The following is an 11,846-nucleotide window of genomic DNA, read 5'->3' as shown; positions in this document are numbered from 1 at the left end:
GAATTTCACTCTTCTTGCCCAGGCTGGAGTGCAATGGTGTGATCTCGGCTCACCACACTCTCCGCCTCCCGGGTTCAAGCGATTCTCCTGCCTCAGCCTCCCGAGTAGCTGGGATTACAGGCATGAGCCACCACGCCCAGCTAATTTTGTACTTTTAGTAGAGATGGGGTTTCACCATGTTGGTCACCAGGCTGGTCTCGAACTCCCGACCTCAGGTGATCTGCCTGCCTCGGCCTCCCAGAGTGCTGGGATTACAAGCATGAGCCACCGCGCCCGGCCTTTTTTCTTTTCTTTTTTTTTTTTTTTAAGAGATGGGGTCTCACTATATTGCCCAGACTGGAGTGCAGTGGCTGTTCACAGGTGTGATCATAACAATGCACTGAAGCCTGCACCTCCTGACCTCAAGTGATCCTCTTGCCTCAGCATCCCAAGTAGCTGGGACTACAGGCACACACCACTGAACACAGTTCTTATTTTGTTTTAAAAGTATGTTTTCAAAAGCCCAGTGTTTCAGGCCTAAATCTAACAACTTCAATTATTTTTGGAGACGGGGTCTTGCTCTATCACCCATGCTGGAGTGTAGTAGCACCATCAGAGCTCCCTGCAGTCTCTAACCCCTGGCCTCAACCAATCCTGCCTCAGGTATGCAACACCATGCCTGGGTAATTTTTTCTTCTTCTTCTTCTTCTTTTTTTTTTTTTTTTTTTAAGATGGTCTTGCCGTGTTACCCAGGCTGGTCTTGAACTGCTGGCCTTCCAAAGCACGGGGATTCCAGGCTTGAGCCATCACGCCCAGCCCAACTTTCCTTTTTTCTCTAATTCTTGCTGACCTTCATGCAGACTTTAGTAGTATTATTATTATTATTATTTGAGGTAGAGTTTCACTCTTGCTGCCCAGGCTGGAGTGCAATGGTGTGATCTCGGCTCACTGCAGTCTCTGCCTCCCCAGTTCAAGCGATTCTCCTGCCTCAGCCTCCCGAGTAGCTGGGATTACAGGCGCCCGCCACCACGCCCAGCTAGTTTTTTTGTGTATTTTTAGTAGAGATGGGGTTTCGCCATGTTGGCTAGGCTGGTCTCGAACTCCTGGCCTCAGGTGATCTACCCACCTCAGCTTCCCAAAATGCTGGAATTTCAGGCGAGAGCCACTGCTCCCTACTCGTGCAGACTTTAAAACTGCAGTGTTTTCTTAGGCTTGTCTGTTGCTCAAGGACTTGCCATCTCTTCTGCTTCCCAAAAGAACATGGAAGATAACTCAAGAATTTATTTGGGTCTGTTTAACAGCTGGCTCTAGAATACAGCCCACCCTTAAGGTGGTTGTCACGTTGGTTACACTGTGTGCTCTAGTTATTTGACACATAAACTTTCACCTCAGGCTCTTGTGCAACTTGAATTCCAAATCCATGCTTTGAAATGGCTAGCTAATTATCCCAGTTGACTCACTATGTCTACAGATGAATCTACTATCTTGCCTCTCTAAACCTGCCCTTCCTTCTATGCATGGACAAGCAGGAAACCAGGGAGCCACCCTTGACTCCTCTATCAAGTCCATCTCACTGTTTCCTTGAATTTGCCCTTTACTATCGCTTGCCTGAACTCTTTTTTTGTTTGTTTGAAACAGAGTCTCACTCGTCACCCAGGCTGGAATGCAGTGGCATCATCTCGGCTCACTGCAACCTCCAGGTTCAAGTGATTCTCCTGCCTCAGCTGCCCGAGTAGCTGGGATTACAGGTGCCCACCACCATGCCCGGCTAATTTTTGTATTTTTAGCAGAGATGGGGTTTTGCCATGTTGCCCAGGCTGGTCTTGAACTCCTGACCTCAGGTGATCTGGTCATTTTGGCCTCCCAAAGTGCTGGGATTACAGGCATGAGCCACTGCGCCCGGCTGCCTGAACACTTGAAGTAGCTCTTATCTAAGCTTCATTCTCCATATGATTCTTGAATGTGCCCCTTCCCACCCCCACTGCTTTCAGGATAATGACCAAATTCCGTGATCTGTTCCCTGTTTACCAAGCTATCCAAATTTATCTCTTGGCTTCTATTCCCAGCCCCAATTTCCATCCCACACTGTACACTCCAGATACACTCGCAATTCCCAGGATTCATTGTGCCATCTTTCCTTCATATGTTTCTCTGTGCTAGAAATGCCTTCCACTTTCTCCAATCTGCCTCTTTGTTCAAAAGCCAATTCAAACGTCTTTGGGAAGTTTCCCACACCATGAGAAAAGCTGGTCCGTGCCTCCTCTGCGCCTTCACTGCCGCGCTTTCCTAGCCAGATTCTGCAATCGTATTTCTGCAATTACTCAAACATGCGTTTCCTTCTGACCGGACAAAGCTCCCCAAGGCCGGACTTCATTCATCTTTACTCCTAATGCTTGAGGAAGGGCACATGAGTTGCAGATGCTTAGTGACTATTTTTTTAGTGATAGACTCATGGGGGAAGGCAGCTCAGCTATAGCTAAGACAGCCTTGGGGTGTGGAGGTGGGGGCGGTGAGGTGACTTCCAACCAGAAAAGAACTTGTAAATCTATAGACATAGGTCATAAACTGAGCATGTGTTTCACCCAAAGGTGTGTTCATCTCTCTCCAGGGGGACATAGCTGGGGGTGAGAGAAGCGTGGAGGACACAAGATTCTGGTATTGAAAAATAGCAAAGAGTCTAAAAATGTTATTGCTAGAAGGGACATTCAAGATCATAAACCTTTAGGACAAGACTGTACCTTTTAAATGTACATTTTAAAATATACTTCAACACTCTGCCGTTGAGGAAACTGGCCCAGAAAGGCGGAACTGACTGCATTAAGGCCATAAAACAATTTAGTGGTTTCTTCACTCTTTTTTTTCCCTAAAAGACAGGGTCTCACTTTGTTGCCCAGGCTGGAGTGCAGTAGCACAATCACAGCTCACTGCAGCCTTGACGTCCTGGGCTCAAGTTAATCTTCCCACCTCAGCCTCCCAAGTAGCTGGGACTACAGGTGTGCGCCCCCATGCCTGGCTAGTTTTTAAAATTTTTAAATGTAGAGACAGAGGTCTCCCTATGTTGCCCTGGCTGATCTCAAACACCTGGGCTCAGCCATCCTCCCCTGCCTCGGCCTCCCAACATGCTGGGATTTCAGGTGTCAGCTGCTGTGAGACTCTTAACCCTATTGTCTTCATATTTCTCATGTTAATTGGGATTTAGATCAGAAAGCAGGGAGAAAATGGTTTTCAGTTCTCCCAAGATAAGGGGCTGGAAATTAAGTCTTTTGAGAAAAGTGAAATGTGGATGGTCATCTTGTTGGCTGTCACTGCTGGTTTAGACTTTTCAAACACTTTTGTTCACATGTCCCTAAAAGAAATTTGAAAATAGTGTATCTATTTGCACACTTTTAAGTTGACATCTAGTTTTTAATTATTTATTTATTTTTATTTTTTGAGATGGAGTCTCACTCTGTCAGCCAGGCCAGAGTGCAGTGGCGTGTTCTTGGCTCACTGCAACCTCTGCCCCCCAGGTTCAATCAATTCTCCTGCCTCAGCCTCCCTAGTAGCTGGGATTACAGGCATCTGCCACCATGCCAAGCTAATTTTTGACATCTAGTTTTTTGGGATTTTTTTTTGTGTTTTTTGAGACAGAGTCTCGCTCTGTTGCCCAGGCTGGAGTGCAGTGGCGCATTCTCAGCTCACTGCAAGCTCCACCTCCCGGGTTCACGCCATTCTCTTGTAGCTGGGACTACAGGCACCCGCCACCATGCCCAGCTAATTTTGTTTTGTATTTTTTAGTAGAGACGGGGTTTCACCGTGTTAGCCAGGATGGTCTCAATCTCCTGACCTTGTGATCCGCCCGCCTTGGCCTCCCAAAGTGCTGGGATTACAGGCATGAGCCACCGCACCTGACATCTAGTTTTTTAAATCATAACTTTAGGTAGTTGCAAAACTTGTGGTTGGAGGTTTTCTATAGGAGGTTGTACTTTTCTGAGCACCATTTGAACTCAAATTTGAAATTTCTGTTTTTAATTATATCCCGAGAGGTCAATCAAAGATATCCACAGTATTACCTCCTTTCTTTGTTTATTTATTTATTTTTTATTTATTTATTCAAGACAGAATCTCACTCTGTTGCCTAGGCTGGCGTGCAGTGGTGCAATCATAACTCACTGCAGTCTCAACCTCCCAGGCTCAAGCAATCCTCCTGCCTCAGCCTCTCAAGTAGCTGGGACCACAGGCATATGCCACCACGCCTGGCTAATTTTTTTTTTAAGAGATAGGGTTTTGCCATGTTGCCCAGGCTAGCCTAGAACCCCTGGGCTCATGCAATCTGCCTACCTCGGCCTTCCAAAGTGCTGAGATTACAGGCATGCGCCAGTGCGCCCAGCTATGACTTCCTTTCTTTTTTTCCTCTTTTCTTTTTTGATACGGAGTCTCGCTTTGTTGCCCAGGCTGGAATACAGTGGTGGGATCTCGAGTGACTGCAACTTCCTCCTCCTGGGTTCAAGCGATTGTCCTGCCTCAGCCTCTTAAGTGGCTGAGACTACAGGTGCCTGCCACCACGCCCGGCTAATTTTTTGCATTTTTAGTAGAGACGGGGTTTTACCATGTTGGCCAGGCTGGTTTCAAACTCCTGACTTCAAGTGATCCTCCTGCCTCAGCCTCTCTAAGTGCTGGATTACAGATGTGGGCCACCGTGCCTGGCCCATGGCCGCCTTTCAAGTGTGATTATCTTGGGCTGGTGACACTTATTGAGGAACTTGAGTCACACCATTCTGGGGCAGCTCTACTTACTATCATCCTTGGAAAACACATGGACAAATTTCAGTCAGAAACTTCACATTGCTCTTTTTTCTTCTTGAACTCCTATTTCCATTTCACTTTCCCCACAGTATTAAGTCATACATGCCATTCATTTCCATGCTATACTGTCTTTTAATGATTGCCATACAGCATTTCTTTGTAACAGAAATAGGCACTTGAATTCCAATTTTAATTTTTAATTTCTTGTGACCATAAACCTTGAAGTGTTACTTCTTCTGGCTAGAATTACCATTAGCGTTATTAGACCTAACTGATTGAAACCACATAAGTACAATACAAATTTGACAACAGTTTGCATATGGAGAGTTACATTTTATTTATTGAGATGGATTTTTAAAATGTATGTTCATGTTTACATTGATAAATATTATTGATTCCTAGACTGGAACAGGAGTCACTATCAACACTATCCTTATTTCTTTATTTTAATCCATATATGAGTTTAGAAGCCTTTTTCACAAAATTATGTGGAACTGGAAAGAGTTTTGTTATTACAGTGTCACTCAATTCTTTGGATTCTTTCCAAGATGCTTGGCAAAAATCACTTGGAGCTCTTTTATCGAAAATCAGTGAACAGCTCCATCAGTTCCTCCTTCAGTGTTGTATCATGGCAACGCCTTTTCTCTAAGGCTGTTCCCCTGAAGGAGCTTTGCTGTGATTTGAATGTGTCCCCAAAGCTCATATGTTGGAAACTTAATATCCAGTGCAACTGTTTTGAGAGGTGGGACCTAGCCAGGCATGGTGGCTCACATCTGTAATCCCAGAACTTTGGGAAGTTGAGGTGGGAGGGTCACTTGAGCCCAGGAGTTTAAGACTATACTGGGTAACAACATAGTGAGACCCTGTCTCTACAAACAAAAACAAAAAACTAAATTAACTGAGCATGGTAGCACATGCCTGTAGTCTCAGCTATTCTTTAGGCTGAGGTGGGAGAGTTGCTTCAGCCGGTGTGGGTGAGGCCATAGTGAGCTGTGACTGTGCCACTACACACCAACCTGGGTGACAGAGTGAGACCCTGTCTTAAAAAAAAAAAAAAAAAAGAGGTGGGATCTTTAAGGGGTAATTAGGTCATGAGGACTCTTCTCTCACGAATGGATTAATTCCATTATCATGGGAGTAGGTTTGTTATAAAAGTGAATTTGGAGGCAGGAGGATTGCTTGAGCCTAGGAGGTCAAGGCTGCAGTGAGCTGTAATCGTGTCACTCCACACCAGCCTGGGCTGGGTGACAGAGCTAGACCTCTTCTCTTTTTTTTTTTTTGAGATGGAGTCTCGCTGTGTCACCCAGGCTAGAGTGCAGTGGCTCGATCTCAGCTCATTGCAACCTCCGCCTCCCGGTTCAAGCAATTCTCTGCCTCAGTCTCCCGAGTAGCTGGGATTATAGGCGCCCACCACCAAGCCTGGCTAATTTTTGTATTTTTAGTAGAGACGGGGTTTCATCATCTTGGCCAGGCTGGTCTTGAACTCCTGACCTTGTGATCCACTCACCTTGGCCTCCCAAAGTGCTGGGATCACAGGCATGAGCCACCGCGCCCAGCCTAGACCTTGTCTCTTAAAAAAAAAAAAAAAGTGAGTTTGGCTTCCTCTTGCTCTTCTGTGCACAGCCCCTTGCCATGTGATGCCTTCTACCATGTTATAACGCAACAGGAAGGCCCTCACCTGATGTAGCCCCTCGATCTTGGACTTGCCAGTCACCAGAACCATGAGCCAATAAATTTCTGTTCTTCATAAATTACCCATTGTGTCAGGTATTATGTTTTAGCAGCACTAAAATGGATCAAGACAAGGTTCTTCTTGTTGTTGTTGTTGTTGTTTTTTTTGACAGAGCTTCGCTCTGTCACTCAGGCTGGAGTGCAGGGATATGATCATGGCTCACTGTAACCTCTGCCTCCTGGGCTCAAATGATCCTCCTACCTCAGCCCCGCAAGTAGCTGGGATTACAGGTATGAGCCACCACACTTGGCTAATTTTTTATTTTTTACTTTATTTCATTTTTTTTGAGATGGAGTCTCACTCTGTCGCTTCAGGCTGGAATGCAGTGGTGCAATCTCGGGTCATTGCAACCTCTGCCTCCTGAGTTCAAGCAATTCCCCTGCCTCAGCCTCCAGAGTAGCTGGGATTACAGGCTCCCACCACCAAGCCCAGCTAATTTTTTTCTATTTCTAGTAGAGATGAGATTTCACCATGTTGGCCAGGCTGGTCTCAAACTCCTGACCTCAGGTGATCTGCCTGCCTTGGCCTCCCAAAGTGCTAGGATTACAGGCATGAGCCACTGTGCCTGGCCTAATATTTTATTTTATTTTATTTATTTATTTTGAGATGGAGTCGTCTTGTGTCACCAGGCTGGAGTGCAGTGGCGTGATCTCAGCTCACTGCAACCTCCACCTCCTGGGTTCAAGCAGTTCTCCTGTCTCAGCCTCCCAAGTAGCTGGGATTACAGGTGCATGCCACTACACCCAGCTAATTTGGGTATTTTTAATAGAGATGGGGTTTCACCATGTCGGCCAGGATGGTTTCGATCTCTTGACCTTGTGATCTGCCCACCTCTGCCTCCCAAAGTGCTGGGATTACAGGCTTGAGCCACTGCGCCAGGCCAATTTTTTATTTTTAAATGTTGTAGAGGTGGGGTCCTCACTATGTTGCCCAGGCTGGTTTAGAATTCCTGCACTCAAGCAGTCCTCTCACCTTAGCCTCTCAAAGTGCTGGGGTTATAGGCATGAGCCACTGTGCCTAGCCAGGACAAGCTTCTAGAATAAGGTAGATCAGTTTTACAATATGCCCACTGGTTGGGGGACCATGAGAGCAGGAGCTTTTTTTTTTTTTTTTGAGACAAGTTCTCACTTTGTCACCCAGGCTGGAGTGCAATGGCACAATCACAGCTCACTGCAGCCTTGACCTCCCAGGCTCAAGTGATGCTGCCACCTCAGCCTCTGGAGAAGCTGGAACTATAGGCGCATGCCACTACGCCCTAATAATTTTTGTACTTTTTGTAGAGATGAGGTTTTGCCATGTTGCCCAGGCTGGTCTGAAGCTCCTGAGCTCAAGTGATCCACCCGTCTTGGCCTCCCAAAGTTTTGGGGTTACAAGTATGAGCCACCGCGTCTGGCCCAAGAATAGGAGCTTCTTGAGCCTGGCTGCCCACAGGCCCAGGACCCTAAGCAAGGGGTCTCAATAGTTTTCTTCCAGCTCTCACCTTATTCCTTTTCCTCTCCAGGTTTGAATCTCCAGATCTGATTCCTGAAACTCCTTTGAGCTGAAAGTTAGCTCCCACTGTAATAATTCCTCCCCGTGAGGTGACTATCTCTTTCAAACAAAGATTTACCCTCTATAATTAGCAAATCAATCCATAATCTAAAATGCTGCTTTAAAAAACAATGTAATAAAGAAAAAAACAAACAAAAAACAACATAATCGACAGAGGTAGCCTGGGAAAGCTGGCCTACCATATTTACCTCCAGCTTCAAAAAGACAAGTTTGCTGAAAACTTTCAGTGTCAGCTGTTTGAGCCATTTACAGTCAGCTCTTACACAATACAGAGAACTAGCAGCCTCTACTCAATTCGCTAAAGCACTCTGGAAAATTGTGTGGGGGTGCTGGCCCCTAACTCGCCTCTGTTAGCATTTTAGTTCAGGCCATTAACTTTGCTTTTGTATCTGGATCTAATGGATTCTTGCCTCTTTCTGACCACATTAATTATCTCAGGTTTCACTGGGACCTTTTCCTTGGCTTGTTCCCATTTCTAATAAAGGTGAAGTCACAATATCAAAGCTGCATACATTGCTAACTTTCTTTTGCATTAACTCTTGCTCTAAAACAGAAGCAGCATCCTCCTTGCTCCTGGAAGGCAGCTTGATGCCTTGGAAATAACACTGAAGCTGGGGGAGATAGAAGACCAAGTTACTAGATTTCACTCTGACACTGACAATGACCCAGGTTAACTTTCTTCTCTACGCTGATTTTCAGTTCTTGATCTAGACAATTGGATAAAAATTTTCCTACTGTCTTATCCTCCCACCATCAGGGATCAAGGCCAAAGCTTTGTTGAGTATAACGCTTTTTTGAGACAGAGTCTCGCTCTGTTTCCCAGGCTGGAGTGCAGTGGCCTGATCTCGGCTCACTGCAATCTCTACCTCCTGGGTTCAAGTGATTCTCCCACCTCAGCCTCCTTAGTAGCTGGGATTACAGGCGTCCACCACCACACCCAGCCAATGTTTGCATTTTTAGTAGAGATGGGGTTTCACCATGTTGCCCAGGCTGGTCTCGAACTCCTGACCTAAGGTGATCCACCTGCCTCGGCCTCCCAAAGTGTTGAGATTACAGGTGTAAGCCGCCGCACCTGGCCTGTTGAGTTTAGACTAGTGCCAAGCACGGCCAGGTACAGTGACTCTCGCCTGTAATCCCAGCATTTTGGGACACCGAGGCAGGCAGATCACTTGAGGCCAGGAGTACGAGACCAGCCTGGCCAACATGGTGAAACCCTGTCTCTACTAAAAACACACAAAAAATTAGCTGGGTGTGCTGGCACGCTCCTGTAATCCCAGCTACTTGGGAGGCTGAGACAGGAGAATTTTTTGAACTTGGGAGGCGGAGGTTGCAGTGAGCAGAGATCATACCACTGTACTCTAGCCCAGGTGACAGACTGAGACTCTGTTTCAAAAAAAAAAAAAAAAATAGTGCCAAGCACATAGCTGTTGATGAATGTGAAGAGCCATTATTCATTATTCACATCCAAGTGGAAGTTATTCCCAGAATTTGAGGCCGAGTTCACAAAGAACTCTTTCTCATGATCTCAGGGAACATGGTTGGATAAGGTGGGTTTTGATATAGGAAGACACAGCTCTGACTGGTGGGCAGATCTAGAGGGTTAAAGCATTATCTCCTTAAGTCCATTGTCCAAGTGGAAAAAGCAAGGGCCACATTGCTGGGGCCTGGGCTCCTAGAAGAAGTGAGTGGATGGGCTGCTTTGTCAGTTTGGACCCACCCAACTGGTTTCCACAGCTCTGCTCAGGGCACAGGCGGGCCATGCCCAGGCTGTGGATGAGTCATGGTAGCTGCATGTCTGCACAGCAGCTGGCCCTACCTGCCTAGTGGAGGGAATGCTGGAGCCACCTGGGAGAGCCAGGCTTGTCCCAGGGTGGCTGCCAGAAGAGCCTGTTCTCCCCAAGCCTGCGCGGGATGATGGCCAAAGTCCAGGGGAGCAGGAGAAACAGCATGTGCTGGACATCGATGGCTCACACGGAGGAGGCCGGGGAGGCTCAGCTCCTGCCCTCAGACAACTGTGGTCCATCCAGAGAAGAGGCCCCACGTCTACTCAGGAGCTGGGAGAGGCACTGTGAGGGGTGGAGAGCTCAACACTGAAGCCTAAGGTGTGAATTCTGGCCCCTCTGTTTACCTGCTGTGTGTGTTTTTTTTTTTTTTTTGAGACGGAGTCTCGCTCTGCACCCAGGCTGGAGTGCAGTGGCACGATCTCCGCTAACTGCAAGCTCCGCCTCCCAGGTTCACGCCATTCTCCTGTCTCAGCCTCCTGAGTAGCTGGGACTACAGGCGCCCGCCACCAAGCCCGGCTAATTTTTTGTATTTTTAGTAGAGATGGTGTTTCACCATGTTAGCCAGGATGGTCTCAATCTCCTGACCTCGTGATCTGCCTGCCTTGGCCTCCCAAAGTGCTGGGATTACAGGCGTGAGCCACTGCGCCCGGCCCCCACAAGGTTTTTATGAGAATTCAGCAATGTTTCATAAAATACAGGTAAATATAAAGGACTATGTAAACATCTAGCTGGTGGAGTTGTAGGAAGAGGGCTTTGCATGTCAAAGGCCTGAGGCTGAGAAGTGATGTCCTTATGAGGATTGAGGAGGTTACAGAGTCCAAAGGGCTGGAGTGTGGGGTGTGAAAAGGCAGCAGAAGGGAAGTCGAATCCCTAGACTGTGGACATCATGAATGCCAGGCACAGAGACAGGCTTCGATTCTGTAGGCCATTGGGAGCCTGTGAATGTGCCTGTGAGGGGGTAGGAGATGACTTCAGGGCTCTGTATTTTCAGACAAGATCGGGTGTGTTCAGGGTGGTATGGCCGTAGAATGTATTTTCTTTTCTTTTTTATTTTTGAGAGAGTCTTGCTCTGTTGCCCAGGCTGGAGTGCAGTGGCACGATCTCAGCTCACTACAAGCTCTGCCTCCTGGGTTCAAGTGATTCTCCCGCCTCAGCCTCCCAAGTAGCTGGGACTACAGGCACGTGCCACCATGCCCAGCTAATTTTTGTTTGGTAGAGACAGGGTTTCACCATGTTGGCCAGGTTGGTCTTGAACTCCTGACCTCGTGATCCACCCGCCTCTGCCTCCCAAAGTTCTGGGATTACAGGCATAAGCCACAGCACCCGGCCTATAGACTGTATTTTCTTTTTCTTTTCTTTTCTTTTTTTTTTTGAGACAGAGTTTCGCTCTTGTTGCCCAGGCTGGAGTGCAATGGCGCGATCTCAGCTCACTGCAATCTCCGCCTCCTGGGTTCAAGCAATTCTCCTGCCTCAGCCTCCCTAGTAGCTGGGATTACAGGTGTCTGCCACCACGCCCAGCTAATTTTTTGTATTTTTAGTAGAGACCGGATTTCACTATGTTAGGCAGGCTGGTCTCAAACTCCTGACCTCAGGCGATCCACACGCCTCAGCCTCCCAAAGTGTTGGGATTACAGGTGTGAGCCACCATGCCCAGCTTGACTGTATTTTCAAATGTAAGGCCTAGCATGTTTCCTTGGGGAGGTGACATCGACAATGAGGACAAGGGAGGAAACATCAGCTCACTTGGGATGTGCCCATAAGCAAGTAACAGCCTTGCACTTCACCCCTTGCAGAGATAAGAAGCCAGTAGGGAACCCATAGGCTTGGCCCTAGGAGCCCTCTGGACTGAGCTCCTTGAGGCCAAGGCCCCCAGTGTGGAGACCAGGCACGCAGTGCACTCTCTGGACGCAGCTGTAGAATGAAAGAAAGGGCAAGGGCCTGGCACAGTGGCTCATGCCTGTCTGTAATTCAGCACTTTGGGAGGCCGAGGTGGGTGGATCACTTGAGGTCAGGAA

The sequence above is a fragment of the Pongo pygmaeus genome, chromosome 4, assembly GCF_028885625.2.
Source record: "Pongo pygmaeus isolate AG05252 chromosome 4, NHGRI_mPonPyg2-v2.0_pri, whole genome shotgun sequence".
Taxonomy (NCBI): Eukaryota; Metazoa; Chordata; class Mammalia; order Primates; family Hominidae; genus Pongo; species Pongo pygmaeus.
Note: the sequence above shows the minus strand (reverse complement) of the source record.